The sequence below is a fragment of the Gracilinanus agilis genome, chromosome 5 (genome assembly GCF_016433145.1).
Source record: "Gracilinanus agilis isolate LMUSP501 chromosome 5, AgileGrace, whole genome shotgun sequence".
Classification (NCBI taxonomy): domain Eukaryota; kingdom Metazoa; phylum Chordata; class Mammalia; order Didelphimorphia; family Didelphidae; genus Gracilinanus; species Gracilinanus agilis.
The window spans coordinates 92,694,998-92,714,788 of record NC_058134.1 but is presented as its reverse complement, the minus strand read 5'-3'; the positions used below and the strand labels follow the sequence as shown (position 1 = coordinate 92,714,788).

At 37.7% G+C, this 19,791-nt stretch overlaps 1 protein-coding gene across 1 annotated transcript in view; it reads left to right on the top strand.

Annotated features, from left to right (window-relative positions):
* The window catches only part of DPP6 (dipeptidyl peptidase like 6), a 993,205-nt gene that overhangs the window by 735,623 nt on the left and 237,791 nt on the right, over window positions 1–19,791 (top strand). The gene's annotated exons all lie outside the window — the stretch shown is intronic.

Here is a 19,791-nt window from a genome sequence, read left to right as displayed (position 1 = left end):
CACTTAAATTCCCTGAGCCTCAATTTCTTCATCTATAAACTGAAGTGATAAAACTTATTACTCTCTACCTGACAGATTGGTTGTGAGGAAAATGTTTTATAAACATTACGAATATGAATTATTATAACCATTACCCTTATGCTTGCTAAAATGGAGTCACTCAGTTCTTTGTCGTTCTTGCTGTCATCTGCCACAGTACTCTAACAGGAAAGTAAGCTGTAAAATGCTAGAAAGAAAGTGTGGTAAAATGAGAAGTGCTGAGATGTGGTCAAGTGGTGAATTCCTTTTCTCATTCAAGAACTACATCTGTTAAAGAGGAATAATTACTGTATTTGTCTCACCTCGTTATGTTTTACCACATAGGTTTTTTTTGTGGTGATTAAATTATTTTATGAAAGTTCTTTAAAAGTTTAACATTTTCTTAGAGATGTATGCAGTGTTTTTACTATTTTCATAGGCATTAATTAGCCCTTCAGAAGTGGGGTATCTCTTGGTGTTTATCCTCAGGTCTTATTAATTCAATGTCCTTATTTTTCTCACTTGGTTCTCTCTGAGGATACAAGAAGAAAACTCGACATTCACCTGTCTGATGTTTTAATCTAAAATCTTTGCTCTTCCTAAAAGTAAGCTGTCAACACAGAAAACCCAATAGACATAAAAATTCAATTGGGAAATATTTTGCTTCTCTGTAAAGACTGGATCATTAGGCCTCAGGTTTTTGGGGAAAGCTAATTGTAGGATTTTTTTTCTGTCCTCTATTTGAAGGAATGATAAGTTTGCCATAACTGTGCTGGTTGAATTGGGAACCACTGTGATAACATATGTACAAATAAATATCAGAGGAGTGTATAAAATAGATTTTTAAAATAATACAATCAGAAGAAAAGTGTAACCTAGACTGGAAAAGAAACTCAGAGAGAGGTCGTCAAACAACTGAAACATTCTTAAATGGCTTATTAAGGGTTTTTTTTCTTTTTTTTCAGTTTTGAGTAGAAAACAAGGAATATTTGATGGAGGTAAAGGTAAAGCATACATTCATTTTTAGGTCTTAAGGTTATTGTGCAGGCTAAAGTATTCTTTCTGGGCCTACACTGTGGAAACTACACCATTCCAGAGCCTGAGAGAAAGAAGAAGGGAAGAGAAAGGAAGGGAAGGGAAGGGAAGGGAAGGGAAGGGAAGGGAAGGGAAGGGAAGGGAAGGGAAGGGAAGGGAAGGGAAGGGAAGGGAAGGGAAGGGAAGGGAAGGGAAGGGAAGGGAAGGGAAGGGAAGGGAAGGGAAGGGAAGAGAAAAGGGAGAAAGGAAAGGAGAAAGGGAAGGGAAAGGAGAAAGGGAAGGGAAGGGAAAAGGAAAAGGAAGAAAAAGGGAAAGAGAAGGGAAGAGAAAAGGGAGAAGGGAAAGGAGAAGGGGAAAGGGGAAAGTAGAAGGGGAATGTGAGGAAAAGGGGGGTTTGAGGGAGGAAAGTATAATGGGAAGGAAGTAAGGAAAAGATGGTAGGAAGAAAGAAAGGGAAAAAGAAGAGGAAAGGGAAGAATTTAGGGAAGGAGGAAAAGAAGGAAGAAAAGAAAGGGAGGGAGGAAGAAATAAAAAAATAAAGGAAAGGAAGGAAAAGAAGATAGGAGACAAGGGAAGGAAAGAAGGAAAAAAGAAAGAAATGAAACAAATTATTTATTAAATGCTTACTATGTGTCAGGCATTGTGTTAAGTGCTTTACAAATGTTATCTCCTTTGGTTCTCACAACAACCCTGGAATGTAAGTGCTATTATTATCCCCATTTTACTTCTGAGGAAACTGAAGCAGACCAAGGTTAAATGACTTGCCCAGAATCACATAGTGTTAAATCATAAAGCATTATATAAATGTGAGATAACTTATCACTGAAAATTTACATTATTGCCTCACCATATATATTTGTGTATGTATGTATGTATATATTTTACACACACACACACACACACACACACACACACACACACACACATAGTGTCAACTTATAAATTGACTTCTTCCCCACCAACCAGGACAAATGAGTTAGACTACTCTTTTTAAATCCTCAGCAGTAGACCCTGCCTCCTTTTGTGATTTTTTTTTTCATTTTAAGGGTGACCATTTTAGTCTGATTTCCTAAAGATGCACCCAATGTGACTTATACTAATTCCCTACTTTCTAGGGACAACCCCAAGCCCCATAAGTCCTGTGGAAAACTGGACTATTACTATGTTGGCATGAAATATTAGCAGCGTTCCTTGGGGATTCTAAATTGTATTATATTTAATGAGTCAAACAAGCTTGAGAAGCACAGAATTACCAGCCTTTTCCTTGGTCTTGATTTTAGCTTTCAAAATCCCCTGTTGTTTTCAAGGCAAAAACATTTCTATAGTTTTCCCTGTGACAGTCAGTTTAGCCAGTACATTCCGAGCTTTGAAGTGTATCCCCAAGGACATTCCCCTTATATTTATATCTTCTGTCTTCTCTCATCCACTTATTGTCTTAAGGATTCCACAATATCTATACTTTGAGCCAGAGAAATGGCAGCTCTAGCTCAGACTGCATATTGTGGAACTGCTGTCCTTTTCTGTCTATACATAGTTAACATTGCCCATCGATAAAACTATTTTTCTCTATTATACTCTCAATAAAAATCAAACCTCTCTTCTCTATTTGAGTTATGTCCTGCCACTCAATGGTCACATAACCATGAACAAAGTAGTTTCCCCATATATTCCCTATTCCCTACAATGAAGGAATGGACTCGATGAAATCTAAGGTCCCTTCTAGCATTAACATTCAGCAATGTTCTGGCAAGGATTTTAGAGCTATGCAGAGACAACAGTTTAATAAAAATGAAAATGCTGCAAGAAATAGTAAGATCTTGGGATCATTGACTTAGAGATGGGAAACACTTTGGAGGCCATCAAGTCCAACTCTCATCTTACATCTTAGATGGGGAAACTGAATCACATAGCAGTTAAGTGACTTGCTCAAAATCATACACAGTGAGATAGAACTCAAACTCAAGTCTCCCTGCCTCCAAGACTGACCTCTAGTGATGACACCATTTAGCTATTTGGGTATAGCTACTATTTAGGGTTCAAATATTCCAGTTTTTTCCCCTTCATTTTCTGCTTCCTAATAATTCATCTTCATCCAACATCACTTTTTATTTAAATTTATTTATTGGTGAAATTAAAATACCCAGGTAACTGCCTCCTTCCCTTGCCTCTCCCACCCCCCCATTAAAGAAAGCATCATTTGTCTGAAAGATGTATGTATATATAAAACTGTGCTGTGCTTATTTATATTTATCAATTCTTTCTCTGGAGGTGGGCATACACAAGTCATTCTTTAAACAATATTTCTTCATAATTACATATAGGTCTTTTCATGTTCTTTTTTTAATTAAACCATTTATCTTTTCTTACGGTGCAGTAGTATTCCATCACAATCACATGCCACAACATGTTTAGCCATTCCTCAATTGATGAACATCCCTTAAATTTTCAGTTCTTTGCTACCACAAAGAGAACTGCTATAAATATTTTAGAACATATGGGTTCTTTTCCTTTTTCTCTGATCACTTTAGGAAATGAACCTAATATTGGTAGAAGGGAATATAAAATATCTCCAGATTCTAAAAAAGGATGTGATCAATTAATTAATCAAGACAGTCAAGTGTCAGAAAATAAATTTGTTCAAAATTACCACTTTTCTCCTCTTTTTTAGTGTTATTTGTAGTGAGAATATTATCATTCCTCAGCTTTTTTCTTCTGCTGTCATTTACACCCTGCCTTTTTAAGAGGACCTTTAAGGGTAAAAGGAAGGTAATTTGGCTCCTCTAGAAGAAATTTTCATAAAGCAGTAGCCTCTAAACTTAATGTGAATTGTTGTAACTATTCTGTGATAATTGTAGTACGTGCTAAAGTCTAATAGGGGAAAATCAGGCCCTGAAGTGGCCACGTTGGAAGAGCCTCATTCAGGCTTTACTGATGTTGAGGCCATTAAATCAGCTTAAAGTCACATTTTCATAACACAGAGTGGTATTATGCAGCTTGGATTTCTCCTGATATTATGATGGGGTTTGAAATTTAACTTTATTAATTAACATTTTCATTTTGCTGTAATTTTAGAGTGCTTTGATTTTCTAGAAGTGGTAATTACCAAGCACACAGCAGAAGGTAGGATGCATACTAAAAGAGTTCATCACGTAGACCCTGCTAAGCACAGAGCTTTAGAAAGATGCCTCTGTTCACCCAGACCACGTTTTATGGACGATTATCAAACAGTGGTGTTAGTGCTTATTGAATCCTTCCAGAGATTTTGCTATAACCATTGCTGAGCCATGAGTAAAATAAATGGATGCTTCTAAATTCATCATAGAGTCATCCATTTTCTAACAGAATCTATTCATTTTAGTGTAAATTTGTTACATCATGTAAAATGACTGTGATCCTAGGGTTTAGAGCTATAAAGGAAGACTTCCTTGGAGATCATCTAGTTTTAATCCCTTCCTTTAGAGAGGAGGAAACTGAGGCCTAAAGGATTTAATTCCTTCCATTTGCATGGCCATCACCATTACTCCCTCTTGCTTGCACTATTTCAGTAGCCTCATCTCTTGGCTCTTTGCCTCCTCTGACATTCTTCTATTCCATTCTTCACAACTGCCAGAATGATATTGGTAAAGCACAAATTGAGCTATGCCACTTCCCAATAAGCTTCAGGGATTCTCTATAGCTTCCACCCTTCTGTTCACCATTTAAAGCCCCTTGAAATCTGGCCATTGTCTGTTTTCCAGGTATACTACTCATTATTCTCCTTCATGCACTCTGTATCTTAGTCCAGTTACCTAATTGCTGTTGCTGATATCTGCTCTTCTATTTTCTTTCTTTGCACAGCCTATTCCTCACTCACTTCTTAGAATCCTGAGTTCCCTTCCATGATTAGCTGATGTGCTACTCCTCAATAACCTCTTTGATGATCTGCCAAACTGCTAGTACCCCTCTCAATTGATTTTTATTTTATTTTGCCTATATTTTGTATTCACTTATCTGAGCCTCAGTAGAATATAAACTCTTTGAGAGAAGAGACTCTTCTTTGTGTCCCTAGTGCTTAGAATAATGTCTAGAACATAGTAAACTCTGGAAAATCTTTGTTAATTTACTGATTGTTTAGAGGACTCACCCATGGTCAAAAATTATTGAATGGAAACTGGAACCAACTCTCTTGAACACACCATTGTTTGCTATTCATGGTACTACCTCTCTCTAGAAAGCCCTATTCATTAATTATCCAAGGGTTGTTCCCCATATTCTTCCAAAAGATGCTTCAACTTATAAGATTATAGATTGAGAGTTAGAAAGGATCTTAGAGTCCATCACACAAGTTAGAAAACTGAGACTGGAATTTTTCAAATGATATCTAAAACCTTTCCAAATAACCTGATGTGATAAAAAGGTTGCTTTGGTCAAAAGATATGAAACTTCCACTCACTAGAAAGGTCTCACATCCCCTGTAAATTTAAAATTTTAATATTTTGGCTTAGATATCATGTTCTTGGTTTTTCATAAATACATTTCTTAGAGCATAATCGCCTGAATAGAATAATAACATTTGAGTTTTTAGAGCCAAAACTGACTCTGACCTTTCTTGGTATACCCAGTACCTAGCACAGTGCTTGGCACATAGTAGGCATTAATAAATGCTTCTTGACATTGGCTCAGCAAAAAGAATTAACCAACCAACACCCTTTTCCACCTCCTCTTTTCTTACCTCCCACTCTACTCTCTCTCAGAATCAATCTATCTTTTATCTACTGCACGAATACATTTTTAATTCTGAGATGAGATAATAGACAGCCAGTAAAAGTAGAATAAAGAGCACAACTAAGTCCTGGCTTTGGGCCTCCACCTCTGTTGCTCTCTGGCTCTAGTTTCAGGAACATCTGTTTTACAGCACTTCTTCAAAGCCCTCTAGAGTTACATTAGGGAAGCAAGCCTGTGTAACAACATTTAAACCACGAATTACTTCATTTCAATATCTGCTCTACTGCCCATTTCCATGCAATGGGGCATCTGTTCCTTTGGAAGCTCATTTGTTAGGGAGAAGTGATTTCCTTTTTTCCCCTTCTCTACCTCTAGATTGAGCCAGATGAGAAGAGTAGCAAAGCCACATGTTATTAAGCCTGTGGTCCATCCAGCCTAGGATTTTGTCTCTCACAGCACAGAAGCAAATGGGGTGGATACTGTCTTGTCCCAGAGCTCCCCCAGGCTGCATCCAAGGGGAAAAGAGGCTGGGAGTCCATCAAAGGCTCAGGAAGTTGAAAGATCAAAACCTCTCTGGTCATGATCAGAGAAATAAACAGTAGGTAGAATGCAAAGGAAGTCAGAAAATCGGGAAAGCAAACAGGGACTGAAGGATATCTATAAAATGGAGCACTAAGTGACAAACCTGGAAGGTGAGGAGTGTCTACCACAGGACTGAAGTAGGGACTTGGGCCATAATTGAATCAAGGATCTGTAAACCAGGAAAACAGAGATGACAATGGCTGAGATCTGGAGTTTAAAAAGCCAAAATACAATGAGTTTCTCAGCACGTAAGAATGTTTCAGAGACCTAAAACTGGACAGGCCTGGGCCAGCGAGGATTCCCCACTCTACCTAAAGCAGTACAGTTGGGATTGGATCTGTAATGCCTTCAGAAGGCCTGTATTGATCTTGACACCAACCCTAGAACTAAAAGGAATTTTCCCAACATTCTGACCTCTAGGTCTTTAGCTGGTGGATTTAGTTGACTTTTTTTTTTTGGAGTCTCCATCTCCAGGATTCTCTCCCTAGACTTAATTAAGGCCTTTTGCCTACCTCATCTTCTAGGAGAGATCTCAAAGTTCACCTTTTCTCACCCTCAAACAATACTTTTGTTCTCAGTTATTATACCTGAAAAAAATCCTCCCCCTGATAAAAAAAATATCCTTGATAAAGAAGTTGTTCTTCCACCTATTGTTCTAGTGAGCATCAAATCCTTTAAGCTAAGACCGTAAATTTAGACCTTCATGATCTTTTTCTCTGAACTTGGACCCTTTGTGTCATTTTTAGCAGAAACTCTCATTCCAAATTAATCTCTTTTAGGTGTTTCCTTGACTCACTAGTGGTCTGTCCTCAGTTCTTCTGGTTGAGCTGAGCTTAAAGATATATCCTTTAATCAATGGCCTCTTAAACACCATTCCTCGGTCCTCCCTATTGCTCTCTTTCTCCTATCTTGAGGGACCAGGACATAGCTTAGGTCATATTTCAGGGAGTGAATTTATTTATGCTCTCTAGTATTCATAATAATTAAAAACAATATTTGGGACATGAAGTACATATCATATCTATTCTACATAATAGTCTTCAAATACTGGAAAGTTGCTATTGTATTCTCTCTGAGTTTTCTCTTCTTCGGGTTGAGCATGTCTAGGTCCTTCAGCTACTAGAGTACTGCTCAGATTCCTTAGGCTGGCACTATGTCTGTTGAATCCACATATTTGATCCCTAAGCATAGATGACTGAGAAACAAATTGAATTGTATGTACAAAATGTGTATCTTTACATGTTTGGCAGATGAATATGAATATTGTAAATTTTGGGGAAACATGAATTCCCCAGATAAAGTCTCCTTTGGGAACAAATAAAACAGATGAAAAGTATGATAAGTGGATGAAGGTATTTATCCATTTATAAAGGATAAAGATAAATAATTTAATTTTAAAAATTAATACACTTTCAAAAAAATTAAGTAAAGTCAGCCATCTTAGAGATTTCCCACAGTAATAAACCTGACCTTTAGCAATAACTATCATCCTAAAGCTTGCATGCCTCCCCCCTTTCTAGTCTACTGCTGATTGATATATACCAAGACAACCTAAAAAAAGAGTAGGGTTAGAGTTTCAAAGACAAACTTTGCCAACCCTATTTTTTTTTTTGTTTAGACCGGACCTCAATTATAGGGTAAATAGAGTAACTCCTATTCTATAAACCTATCCTTTGAGCTCAAAATAGGAAACCATCCATTGGTCCCATCATAGGAACTAGAGCTGAAAGGTACTCTAAAGGTCATCTAGTCCAATACCACTATGTTATAATTGAGATTACCAAAGTCACAAATAATAAGTAATGGAATTTGAACCCAATTCCTCTGACGCTAAGTGCAGTTCCCTTTTTATTAGAGCTCTTTACCTCAGCCTTCTATATACTTATGACCTAAATTAACCTATTCAAGGGAGAATTATCAGAGTTCTTTTTTATTTCACTTTTTTATTTCAATGATAGACATGAGGCTACTCTTTTGATCACCAGTACAGAAAACTGGTAAGGAGCAAAGAGACTGGTATGTATAAAAAGTATGGTTTTTCTTGCCTCACTCAGAGAGGGTATTTTTGTAAATATCTCATCTGATATTTGCAACCACCCTGTGAGGTAGGTGATCTTATTAATAGCTTAGGTACAGTTTATTGGGCAATTGGAAATTCTCTTAGCCACAGATATCTTGGGCGAAATGGTGTCATCTCGAGCTATTATCACATGCTGACAAACTTTAGGAAACTTACTTATATTTGGAGAAAATACTTTGAAAAGTAATCGTGTCTTATCACAGCAGAGTAGCCCAAGTTAGCATTCACAAGATGTAAGGGGAATCTGAAGAGATCTCTTTGGGTGGGTGATTTTGAAAGGGAAGCTTTTCCTTTAACATTTAAAAGCTGTGCCACTAGGGAACCATTTATTGTTTTGCCTAGGATGTTTCATCTCTATTCTGGTTGACATTTTCTAGGGATGAATTGCACAAGTGCTTTCTGGTAAGAAGAGTAATTTTAAATTCTCTATGAGGCTCCAGCTTATGTGGCTTCAGACCATGCCCTTTGGTATTAAAGCCGGTATTAATTTGCCTGTGCAGAAATTTAATGTAATATGTACACTGATTTTTGAAATGAAGGACATGGAAGGAGACTAGTGAGAAGTAGGAGATGCCAGGAAGGACTCATATGGTAACCACTGTATGCAGCAGGTGATTTATACAGGTTGATAGCATTTGTTGTATTGTGATTCACTGATGTAGCCCTTTATAATTTATGAGATACATTCAAAATAGTCATGTAACATGCAACTCAATTGAATTCGACAAGCATTTATTAAATACTTACTGCCTGCTAGGAATGATATTACGCACTTGAGTTACAAAGACAGATGAACCCTTGCCCTCAAAGAGTTTACCTTCTACTGGGAGGCAACAATATTTGTACATATAAATAAATTAAAAATCTTCACCATTTCTGGATAGAGAGCTCTGTTACTGGGAATACATGAAAAGGCTTTTTTGGATAAGGTGATACTTGGGCTGACACTTGAAAGGACCTGTGGATTATAAAAGGTAGAGGTGAAAAGAGAGATTACTTAAGGCAGAGAAGATAGCCTTATCAATCACAGGAATAGAAATATATATGTCAAATATGATTTTTCCCATTTTCCAAATAAGGGAAACTGAGGCTTGAAACTTGAGTGATTAATTGGCCCTGTGTATTACTAGTTTGTGGTAAATACAGGACCAGGGCCCAGGTCTTCAGATTTCCAGCCCTAGTGTTCTGTCAATAGGGATTGGAAGCCCTTTTTAAAAACTGAATTTTGGTGGGGCAGTTGGGTGGTTCAGTGGATTGAGAGCCAGTCCTAAGTTCAAATTTGACCTCAGACACTTCCTAGCTGTGTCAGCCTGGGCAAGTCACTTAATTCCAATTGCCTAGCCCTTACTGCTCTTCTGACTTAGAACCAATACATAGTTTCGATTTTAAGACAGGAGGTAAGGGTTTAAAAAAAACAAACACCTGAATATCACTGACCTACAGAAAAGATCATTTAAAAATCGAATGAATAAAACCTCTCTAAAAGTATGCAGTCCTTCATTCATGTTTTCAGTGAGCTGGTTTCAGTTTATTTCTTCATTTTTTATTTAAAGAAAGGTTTCTCCACCCTAAACTTGCCCATTTTGAAGTTTGTCACATTGTACAAAGTCATGAAATATTCACACAGAACAATTTCAGGTTACACAATGCACATTTTCTGTCTGGATTGCTTCCAGGAAGCCTGGAGAGAGAGAAATGATCCTTGGTTGATTGTTTTGAGTTCTGAGACTTTCTTTTGCTAAAAATTTGATTTGAATGTTCCTATCCAAGCTCAGTTATTTCCCAGATATAAAAATACAGCCAGCTCTTTATAATTTGTAGCAACAGGGGCAATGAGGGCAAGGATCATTGAGATCCCCAAGTAATTTTAAAAACTCATTTTGGCCAGTGGCTACAAATGCCTCATCCACTAAACTTTCCCAAAATGTAATCATGACTTTCAAAACTGGCATTTTTAGATTTTGATTCTTCTCTTTCATTTCCCATTAGACTGAAAGCTCTTTTAGAGCAAGAATTGTTTCATTCTTTTTGTTTATTTCCCTAGTGTCTAGGACAGTATCTGTACATCAGCCTTTAATAAATGCTTATTGGTTGATTGATTTATTCATTGATTTATTTAAGGAAATATTTAATAACCAAGTAGTCAAAATGGGATGGTAAAGGAAAAAAGTTAGATGCCTAGCTAATTCACAATTAAATTATCAACTCCTGAAAAAATTGAGTGGAAGAAGGAAGAATACATTTATTTATATAGCGACCACTGTGTGCCAGGTACTGTATAAAGCTTTTTTTTAAGTATAAATATCTCACCTGAGCCTCACAACAACCCTGTGCCATGGTGCTCTTCTTTCCATTTTTTACATTTGAGCAAATTGATGCAAAAAGATTTAAGTGTCTTGGTCAGGATCAAAAAGCTAGTAAATATCTAAGGTCTTCCTGACCTCAGGTCTAGCACTGTCCTCCCTGTACCACCATTGAGTTTGAAAATAATGAACAACAATAAAGATATATACGTGTATATATCAATATATCTTAGTTTTGTTGTTCAGTTGTTTTCTGTTGTAACTGACTCTCTGGGGTCCCATTCATGTTTTCTTAGCTAAGATACTATAGAGGTTTTCCATTTCCTTTTACAGCCCATTTTAAAGATGAGGAAACTGAGACAAAAAGGGTTATGTGACTTGGTCATGAAGCTAATAAGTGTCTGAGGCCAGATTTGAACTCAAAGAGATGCATCTCCCTCATGCCAAGCCTGTTTCTCTATCTGCTTAGCCCCCTTACTGTTGCATTTATAATCATTTAGTCAGCACACATTAAATGCTTACTTTGTGTCAGGCACTGTGCTACAGATTGGGGACATGAAGAAGGGGAAAAATACATTCCCTGAACTGATTTTCTAATGAGAGACAACATACAAATAACTGTCCAAACAAGATAGATACCATATAAACAGAATGTCAACTCAGAGAGAACGCACTAACAATAGGGTAACACCAGAAAGACCCTTCTTTACAAAATAGAATTTGAGCTGAGTCAGATTAGGGAAGGGGGCATCTAGACATGGTTCAGTGAATAGAGAACCAGGCCTGGAGTTGAGAGATCCTGGGTTCACATCTGGCCTCAGACACTTACTGTCTAGCTTTGTGAACCTGGGAAAGTCACTTAACCCCAATTACCTAGCCCTTACTGATCATCTACCTTAGAATCAACCCTTAGTATCAATTCTAAGACAGAAAGTAAAGGCTTATAATTTTTCTTCAAGAAACTAGGGAAGTTAGTTGTTAGAGGGGAGGAGAGAGAACAGGCCAAGCATAGGGACAGACGATGGAAAGCCATGGATTTGGGAGATAAAGTATCCTGTTTGAGAAGCAAAAGGATAGTGTCACTGGATCATAGACTGTGTGGAGAGGAGTATAATCCAGAAAGGTAGGGAAGAGGCCATGTCGTGAAGGGCTTTAAATACCAAGCAAAGATTTTATATTTCATCTTGGAGACAATAAGGAGTCTTTAGGACCCACACGTGAGATAAATCACTTTGGCCTCTAAGTAAAGGATGGATTACATGCTTAAATGTGTGTGTGTATGTCTGTGTATTGTAGAGGAATCTTTGATATCTCTGATATAGGGAATTTCTGGAGACAAAACTCCCTCTTACAATAGACTATTACAATATACAGTCTTAGAGTTATTTGCTTGGGGCACTTACAGATTAAACAACTTGCCTAAGGTAAGAGAACCAGTAGGGGTCAAAGGTGGGCATTGAAACCAGAACATTCTTTCTCTAAGACTAGCTCTCTCTATCCTCCTCACCATTCTCTCTGTCACTCTCTGTGTCTGTCTGTCTGTCTGTTTGTCTCTATCTTTCTCTTTCTCTCTGTCTCTCTCTTTGTCTTTCTCTCTCTTTCTGTCTGTCTGTCTGTCTGTCTGTCTGTCTGTCTCTCTCTCTCTCACACACACACACACACACACACACACACACACACACACTCGTGCATGCAGAGGCATTGTAGCACTTTGTGTAGAATTCCATCTTTGTAGTGAGAAAGCCTTGGGTTCAAGACTTACTCATGACATTTATTGTCTATGTGACCGTGACCAAATCCTTTAACCTCTAAATTTCAAATGTCTTCTTGCCCTTTGAGTTTAAAGATGATTCTATTGAAAGATCCATTTCTGTGGCTTTCCCCAAGAGAAGATAGTATTTGCCAGGTGCTTGATATTGCTCTTTTTCCTTACCTCACATTCTAAGGAGTGCCTTGACATTAAAAGAGCATCTTATAACTGATCCCTAGTAGAATATAAGCTCATTAATTAAGTCTATTTGCCCAACAATACCTTGCAGAGTGTCTGATACATAGGAGTAAAGACTGGTCCTGTTTCACTGATATAGAGAAATCTGTAAAGAAATTTCCAATGCAGGTCAATGTTTTCTCTTCAATTTATATTTATATAATCAATCAATAAACATTTATTAAGTACCTATTACATGGTGAGCATTGAGGATGCAAAAAAAAGGGGCAAAAGACAATTCCTGCCCTCTGGGAGCTTACACTCTGATAACCTGGATACAAATCCATATAGAGCAAGCTATATACAGGATAAGTAGGAAATAAGGGAAAGCACTGGAATTAAGAGAGGGTAGAGAAGGCTTCCTGTAGTTGGCTATTACTGAAAAGTTAAATCACTTGGTCAGTGTCTCACAGCTAGAATATGTCAGAAGAAAGACTTGTATTCTTCACTCCAAGTTCAGTTCTCTCTCCACTGTGCTCTATAAAATATCTATTGATATTATTATTGAGGATCAAAGAATAATACACACAAAACAATAATGAATAAAAGACTGCATAGTTCATATTCTTAAATATGGATTCTATGTGCTCTAGAAGTTTAATAGGGAGGAAAATTCAATGAAAGCTGGCATAGGTAGGGAAAAATTGTTTCATTAAAGATGTAACTTGATTTTGACTTTGAAGAATGGCCAGAATTTGTGGAAGGAGAAAGGAGAGAAGAAGACACTCCAGATAAAAGGGGGAGAAAATAAGTGAAGGCATGAACATACCATATTCTTGATATAAGAAAGGGAAAGACTTGACTAAAGCAAAAGGATTATATTAGAGAGTCACAAGAAATTAGTTAACATAAGTAGAGTGTGGAGTCAGATTATAAGAACTTCAATAGGTCCCTAGAGGAGAGAGACTATGTCTTTTGTCTTTGCTGATTGCAGAACTTAATACCCCCATTATACATAGGAGGGTTCCTCTGTAGGAATTAGGGTAAGATCTTAAAATTCATTACACTCTTACTTATCTGATTCATTTGGGTCTTATAAATGGGGATCTGAAAAAAGGTAAAAAAGCATTTTCTGGAAGGAGAACTAAGGGCAGGTGGTTAAAAGGAAAGTTTCCTGTTCCTCCAATTTGCTCTGTTCACTGGTATATGTACAATGCCGCATGCTGGGAATGGAACAGTCAAGATTAAAGGCTTTGCTATTTCAACAGTATTTCCACAAACTAAATATAAATAGCCTCAGCTCCTGATCCATCTGAAGAGATCACAGCTGTAGCATCCTTCTGCAACTGCAGGGTTACATTGGGTGTATTTATAAAAACAGCCATTGCGTGATATGGAGATAGGAGCTCTCTTAACCATACCAAATATAGAGAGCTATGAGTATGGACAAAGAATCCTAGATTCCTAGAATTGTTGGAGCCTGTAGAGGCCTCAGGGAACATATGACTCAATCCATTCATTTTATTAATTATGAAACTGGACACTTTGAATGCCTTGATTGAGGTCACTGTGAGTCAACCTTTTGTTATAACCAAGAAATCGAATACAGTCCTTCACTGCAGTAAAAGAGTCTTGGATTCCAGGAATAAGAAGTCAATAATCCACATGTGGTAAAGTCATATATGGAGTATTGTGTTTTATTCTGGATGCCATATTTTAGGAGAGACGTTATTAATAAGCTAGAGAACATGCAGATGAGAGAGAGTTTGTAGCAACTAAGAATGTTTAACCTGGAGAAAAGATTTAGGAAGGGAAATAATAGCTGTCTTTATATGTTTAAAGTGGGATTAGTCTTCTATAAGCTTGACCCCACAGGGAAGAACTACTAGCAGAGTGGGAAAAAGTTTTGGAAAAAAAAAACAAAATTAAGTTTCATGCATGGAAAGACTTATGGACAATTAGGGCTATTCAAAAGTGGGTTAAGCTTCCTAGAGAGGAAATGGATTCTCCTTTAAGAAAAGTCTGGATTACTCTTTGTTGAGTATGTGCCAGGGAAATTGTTTATAATGGACAGATTGGACTAGATGATCATAGAGGACCTCTTGGACTTACATTCAGTTGTTATCCTAATTAGTGGCAGAGCTTGACTTGGAGTCACAGAGTTAGTGTTCAAATCTCAACTCTGCTCCTAGTTATGTGACCTTGAGCAAGTGACCTAACTTCTGTGAAAAGTGAAAGAACTTTTCACATATAAATATCCTTTTATGTGTTGTGAGCCCCTTTGGCAATCTGGTGAAATCTATGAATATCTTCTCAGAATAATATTTTTAAATCTTGAAATAAAATAAGCAGGATTATGAAGGAACTTCTTCATTATGTGTGTATATAGATATAGATATAGATAGATATAGATATAGATATAGGTATAGATATAGATATCTTTATCTTCTGACTTAGATTGGATACTAAATATCAATTCCAAGGAAGAAAAGTAGTAAGGGCAAGACAATTGAGGTTGAGTGACTTGTCCAAGGTCACACAGCCAGGCAATTTGTAAGGCCATATTTTAACCCAGGGTCTCTCATCTCCAGGCTTGGATCCCTAAAACTGTATAATTTTTAATGGACTTCAGGTTAAGAATGTCTAGAGCAAAGGTAGACTGGAATAGATAGAGATTAGAGGCTCACCTGTTAGAAAGATATTGCCATAGTTAGAGTAAGAGATAATGGGAATAATAATATTATGGTAGAAAAGTGGTTGTTCAGTAGTTTCTGACTCTTTTTTATCCTACTTGGGTCAAAGATACTGGAACAGTTTATCATTTCCTCCTCAAGCTTATTTTATAGATGAGGAAACTGAGGCAAACAAAGTTAAGTGACTTTCCCAATGTCACACAGCTAGTAAGTGTCTGGGGCCAGATTTGAACCAGAAGATGACTTTAGAGCCAACCCTCTAACCACTGTGCCACCTAGCTGCTCAATATTATGGTAGCAATGAGAATAAAGAAGAGGGAGAAACTTGAGATGTATAGAAGAGATATAATTAATAGAATATAAAGACAGATTATATATGAGAGATGAGACAAAGGTTATTCTCAAAGACCTAGATAGAACTTTAAGGTTCTCACAATAACCTTGTAAGGCTGACACTTCAGGTATCATGTGCCCATTTTATAAAGGAAGAAACTGAGGAATCAGGAAAGTTAACTGACTTGTCCAGAGATGTATATCTATAAAGTGACAGAGCCACAGTCAAACCAAGTTTTTTGTTAAGTGGAGAGTGAATAGAATGCTGGATGTGGAGTCAGGAAGACTCATCTTTCAGTTCAAATCTGTGACCTTAGACAAGCCACTAAAACCACTATCTTCCTGAGTTTCCTTATCTGCAAAATGAGAATTATATGATAAAGTATGATATACTTACCTCCCAGTATTGTCACGAGAATCAAATGAAAAAAACATTTTTAAAGCATTCAGCACAGTGCCTGGCACATTAGGAGTTACTTAATAAGTGCTTGTTTCCTCTCTCTTTTTCTCTTCATTGCTTTCCTTTCCCCAGTGTGTGGCACACTGAGTTCATAAGGTGCTGGTTGATTCCTTTCCATCCATTTATTGAGCCCTTGCTATTCATGAGGCATCTTCTAGGTCTTACTGGTAATTTCAAAGTATAAGCAGAATTTGAATTACCAATTTTGGTACCTAGGGCAAAGAGCATGAAATGTGTGCTCGCAAATCAACTTTGTAATTCACGGTTTGAAAATAATATAGAAAGTAATTAAGAGAAATTCACTTGAGCTGGGGATGGGAAGGGAGCAGAATTAGTTACTATAGTAGCATTAGTGCTGTGTGAACTTTTTTAATTTTTGGTGCCCCGGGGCAAAGCCCACGTTATCCAGCCAAATTATTACTCCAAGTATATATAAAGTGTATTTCTTCATCTCCAAGAGCCAATAAAATCCTTGAGAAGCCATCACAAACATACACATAATGATGAAATGGGGTAGTATAGAGATAAATGCCAGAGGACCAGTTAGAGAGAGTAAGAGCCAAAGGAGTTCACACGAAGGTACATGTCCTCCCTCCAGATGATGGATGGCTCCCTTCTCTCACAGGCAAGGTCTTCCCAAAAACCACCATTTTAAGCACAGACCATACTGAATTTTCTCCCAGCTCAACTTCTGACTCTCTGGACTTCACCTCCCCCAGCTTTCTTTTCTTACCACTTTTAATCTATGTAGTATCTTTCTTCACCCCTCTGCCCACAAGAATGTAAGCTCCTTGAAGGCAAGGACAGTCTTTTTGCATATGTTTGTTGAGGGTGCTACTTGGAAGCACAGTAAATAAAGAACTATGCCCACAAATCAGAAAAACCTGAGTTCAAATATGGAAAGATACTAGCTATGGGACCCTGGAAAGTCACTTACCAGATGTCTGCCTCAGTTTCTTCAACTGTAAGAAAAAGGGAGTGAGGCACATCATAATAGCACCTACATCAAAGGGTTGCTGTGAATTATCAAATAAGATAATATTTGTAGAAATCATTTAATGCAAATGCCTGGTACATAGCAGTCACTATATAATTGTTTATTCCCTTTCTCTCCCCCTTGCTGCCTTGAAACAAAGATGGCATTTTATTTGGCTGTTGGAAAACAAATAGAACTTTAAAAGTCAGAGATAGGAGTAGAGGGAGCATCAAGGAAGTCATTATGTGTTTGCAGGAAACAAGGACTAGATCAGTTTGGCTTAGAGCTGAGACAGAATATGACCCAGGTGAATTGGGGCCAGATTGTGAAGGGTCTTGAATTCCAAACTAAGGTGTTAAAATTTTGTTCTATAGTTGATGAGAAATCATTGAGTATTTGAGAAAGATAGAACATTTTGTTTTTAAGAAAATTAAATGAGTATTAGGATCAGGATGTTCTGAAGGGAAAGAATTCAGAGAGGTAAAATGGCCCCTTGTCAGGTAATGTCAAAGAGGAAATAGCCCTTGAAGACACATTTCCAAGTCACCAGCAGGAGATGTACTAGTTTCTACAAACTCATTGGAAAAAAAGCAATTTGAGGGGTCAACTGTGCTCTAGCCACTTCCTCTATATCCACAGATGTGGATGGAGAAATTCTGGAGAGTTTAAAAGTGAAAAAAAGATCTCAGAGCCTAAGACTAAGCAAACTTCTAAATTCAAGTATAAATTTTAGGCGAAGGATTATGGGTGCCTTCCCGCTCCAAATCTCACAAATTGGGGACTTGGAGGGCTATGATTGGGTGTGTGGACATTGCACTTATTTTCTATACTTATGACAAATTCTTGCAGTGCAAATATGTCCCCTCTATCTCGGAGTATAATAGAATCAACTAGGTGGCACAGTGGATAGAAATCAATGGGGATAATAATACCAACACCCATTTTCCAAGGGATGTGAGGACCAAAGGAGATAATAATTGTAAAAGGCTTAGCACAGTGCCTGGCACATAGTAAGACCTTCATAAATATTAGCTACTGCTAGCTACTACTATTATTATTCTAATTATTATTATATAAAGCCTTAGTCAGATTTTTTCTGAAACATTTTTAAGAGAGTTGCTACAACACTAAGCAATCAAGTGATTTGCCCAGAATCACACAGTCGGCATGCATCAGAGGTCAAATCTGAATCCAGTTTTCTTGGCTGTAAGATCAAATAGTGCTGCCTGTCTTCTTCTAGACCAGAAGGCGAACCTATGGCATGGGTGCCAAAGATGGCACACAGAGCGCTCTCTGTAGGTACACGTGCCCAACCCCCAGAATTCATTACTAGAAAGGCAAAGGGACTTGGGCAGAGCTGTTCTCTTCCCCCTTTCTACTGTTCCTAATGACATTTATGCCCATCCCTTTGCCTAGCAGCCCAAAGGGAGTGCAGGGGGTAAGGTGGGTAGCTCACAGTTGGCAGAGCTGGAGGTGGGCAGAGCCACTCCCCTCCCCCTCTCTATGCATGCTGAGGACATTCTTTACTTCACTTGCCCCTCAGCCCAGGTGCCCAATGAGAATGCTTCTTCCCACCCCTGTGTGTGGAGTTTTGGAGTTGGGGGGGGGGCGGTACTAAGTGAAGGAGGGCAGGGCATGGCACTTGGTCTCTGGGGGAATGGGACATGGCATACAGTCTCTAAAAGGTTCACTGTCACTGCTCTAGATTATTAGCATACTTCCAGGCACATAGTAAAACACCTAATAAATTTTGTTATTGTGTTTGTTCTTCCCCCTGTAATTCTCTAAACCAGGAAAATCATAGAGCTATGCTCTGTCCCTATGAAAGGAAGGCTATTGGCTTATCTGATAGATGATGTTAATGTAGGAAGTGAAAAGAATGTGCTTTTATTTAAAAGATCAAAGTCTGTGGCTAAATTATTCCCTAATATCTGAGTGAAATATGACAGCTTTAGTAAGAGTTTTTCATAGATATCTAGAAACATGGAGGCAGAGATGGAGCCTAAACTTAAAACTTAATTGTAAAAAAGCCTGCCCCACCCCAATAAAAGAAATCAGGAAACAATACCAGAACCAAATATCCTTTTTCAAAAGCTTGCCCCCTTGCCTTCTTTCCCCCTTGGTCTATTGAAAATAAAGCCAGGTTAAAAGAATGAATGTAATCCTGAACAGGAGATTTTTAATTTCAGAATCTATTAATTGGTTATAACTCTCTTAGCTTAAAAAGCTTAGGAAGTATGAAGGAAGTTAAAATTTCAATCATACATCTTGCCCTCAGGCAAACTCACCCAAACAGCTACTGGAATTAAATTAGGATGTATACTTGCTTCTGGAAGCTTGCCAATTCATTTCTGGTGGAAGAGCCTGAGAAACCTGAGCAGAAAGCCAATATTTTACATTATTTCGAGGTTCCCCCTTATCACGAGCATGATATGGGGAAATTGCTTTCTTGGATTTGCAGAAAAGATATTTAACATTTGCCCCAATGTCTGTACTCTTTAAAATACTTACCCTCTATATTTTGTTAAATGTCACTGAAAGAATAGGTCTTTGAGGAGTGGGCAGGTGGTTGATTGTTACTCTTCTGGGCTCCTATGTCTGTGGACTGTTAGCAATGGGGTACTAACATAGTATTCCTGGTTTAATGTTTTCAAATAAATATTTTCCTGAGAATTGAAAT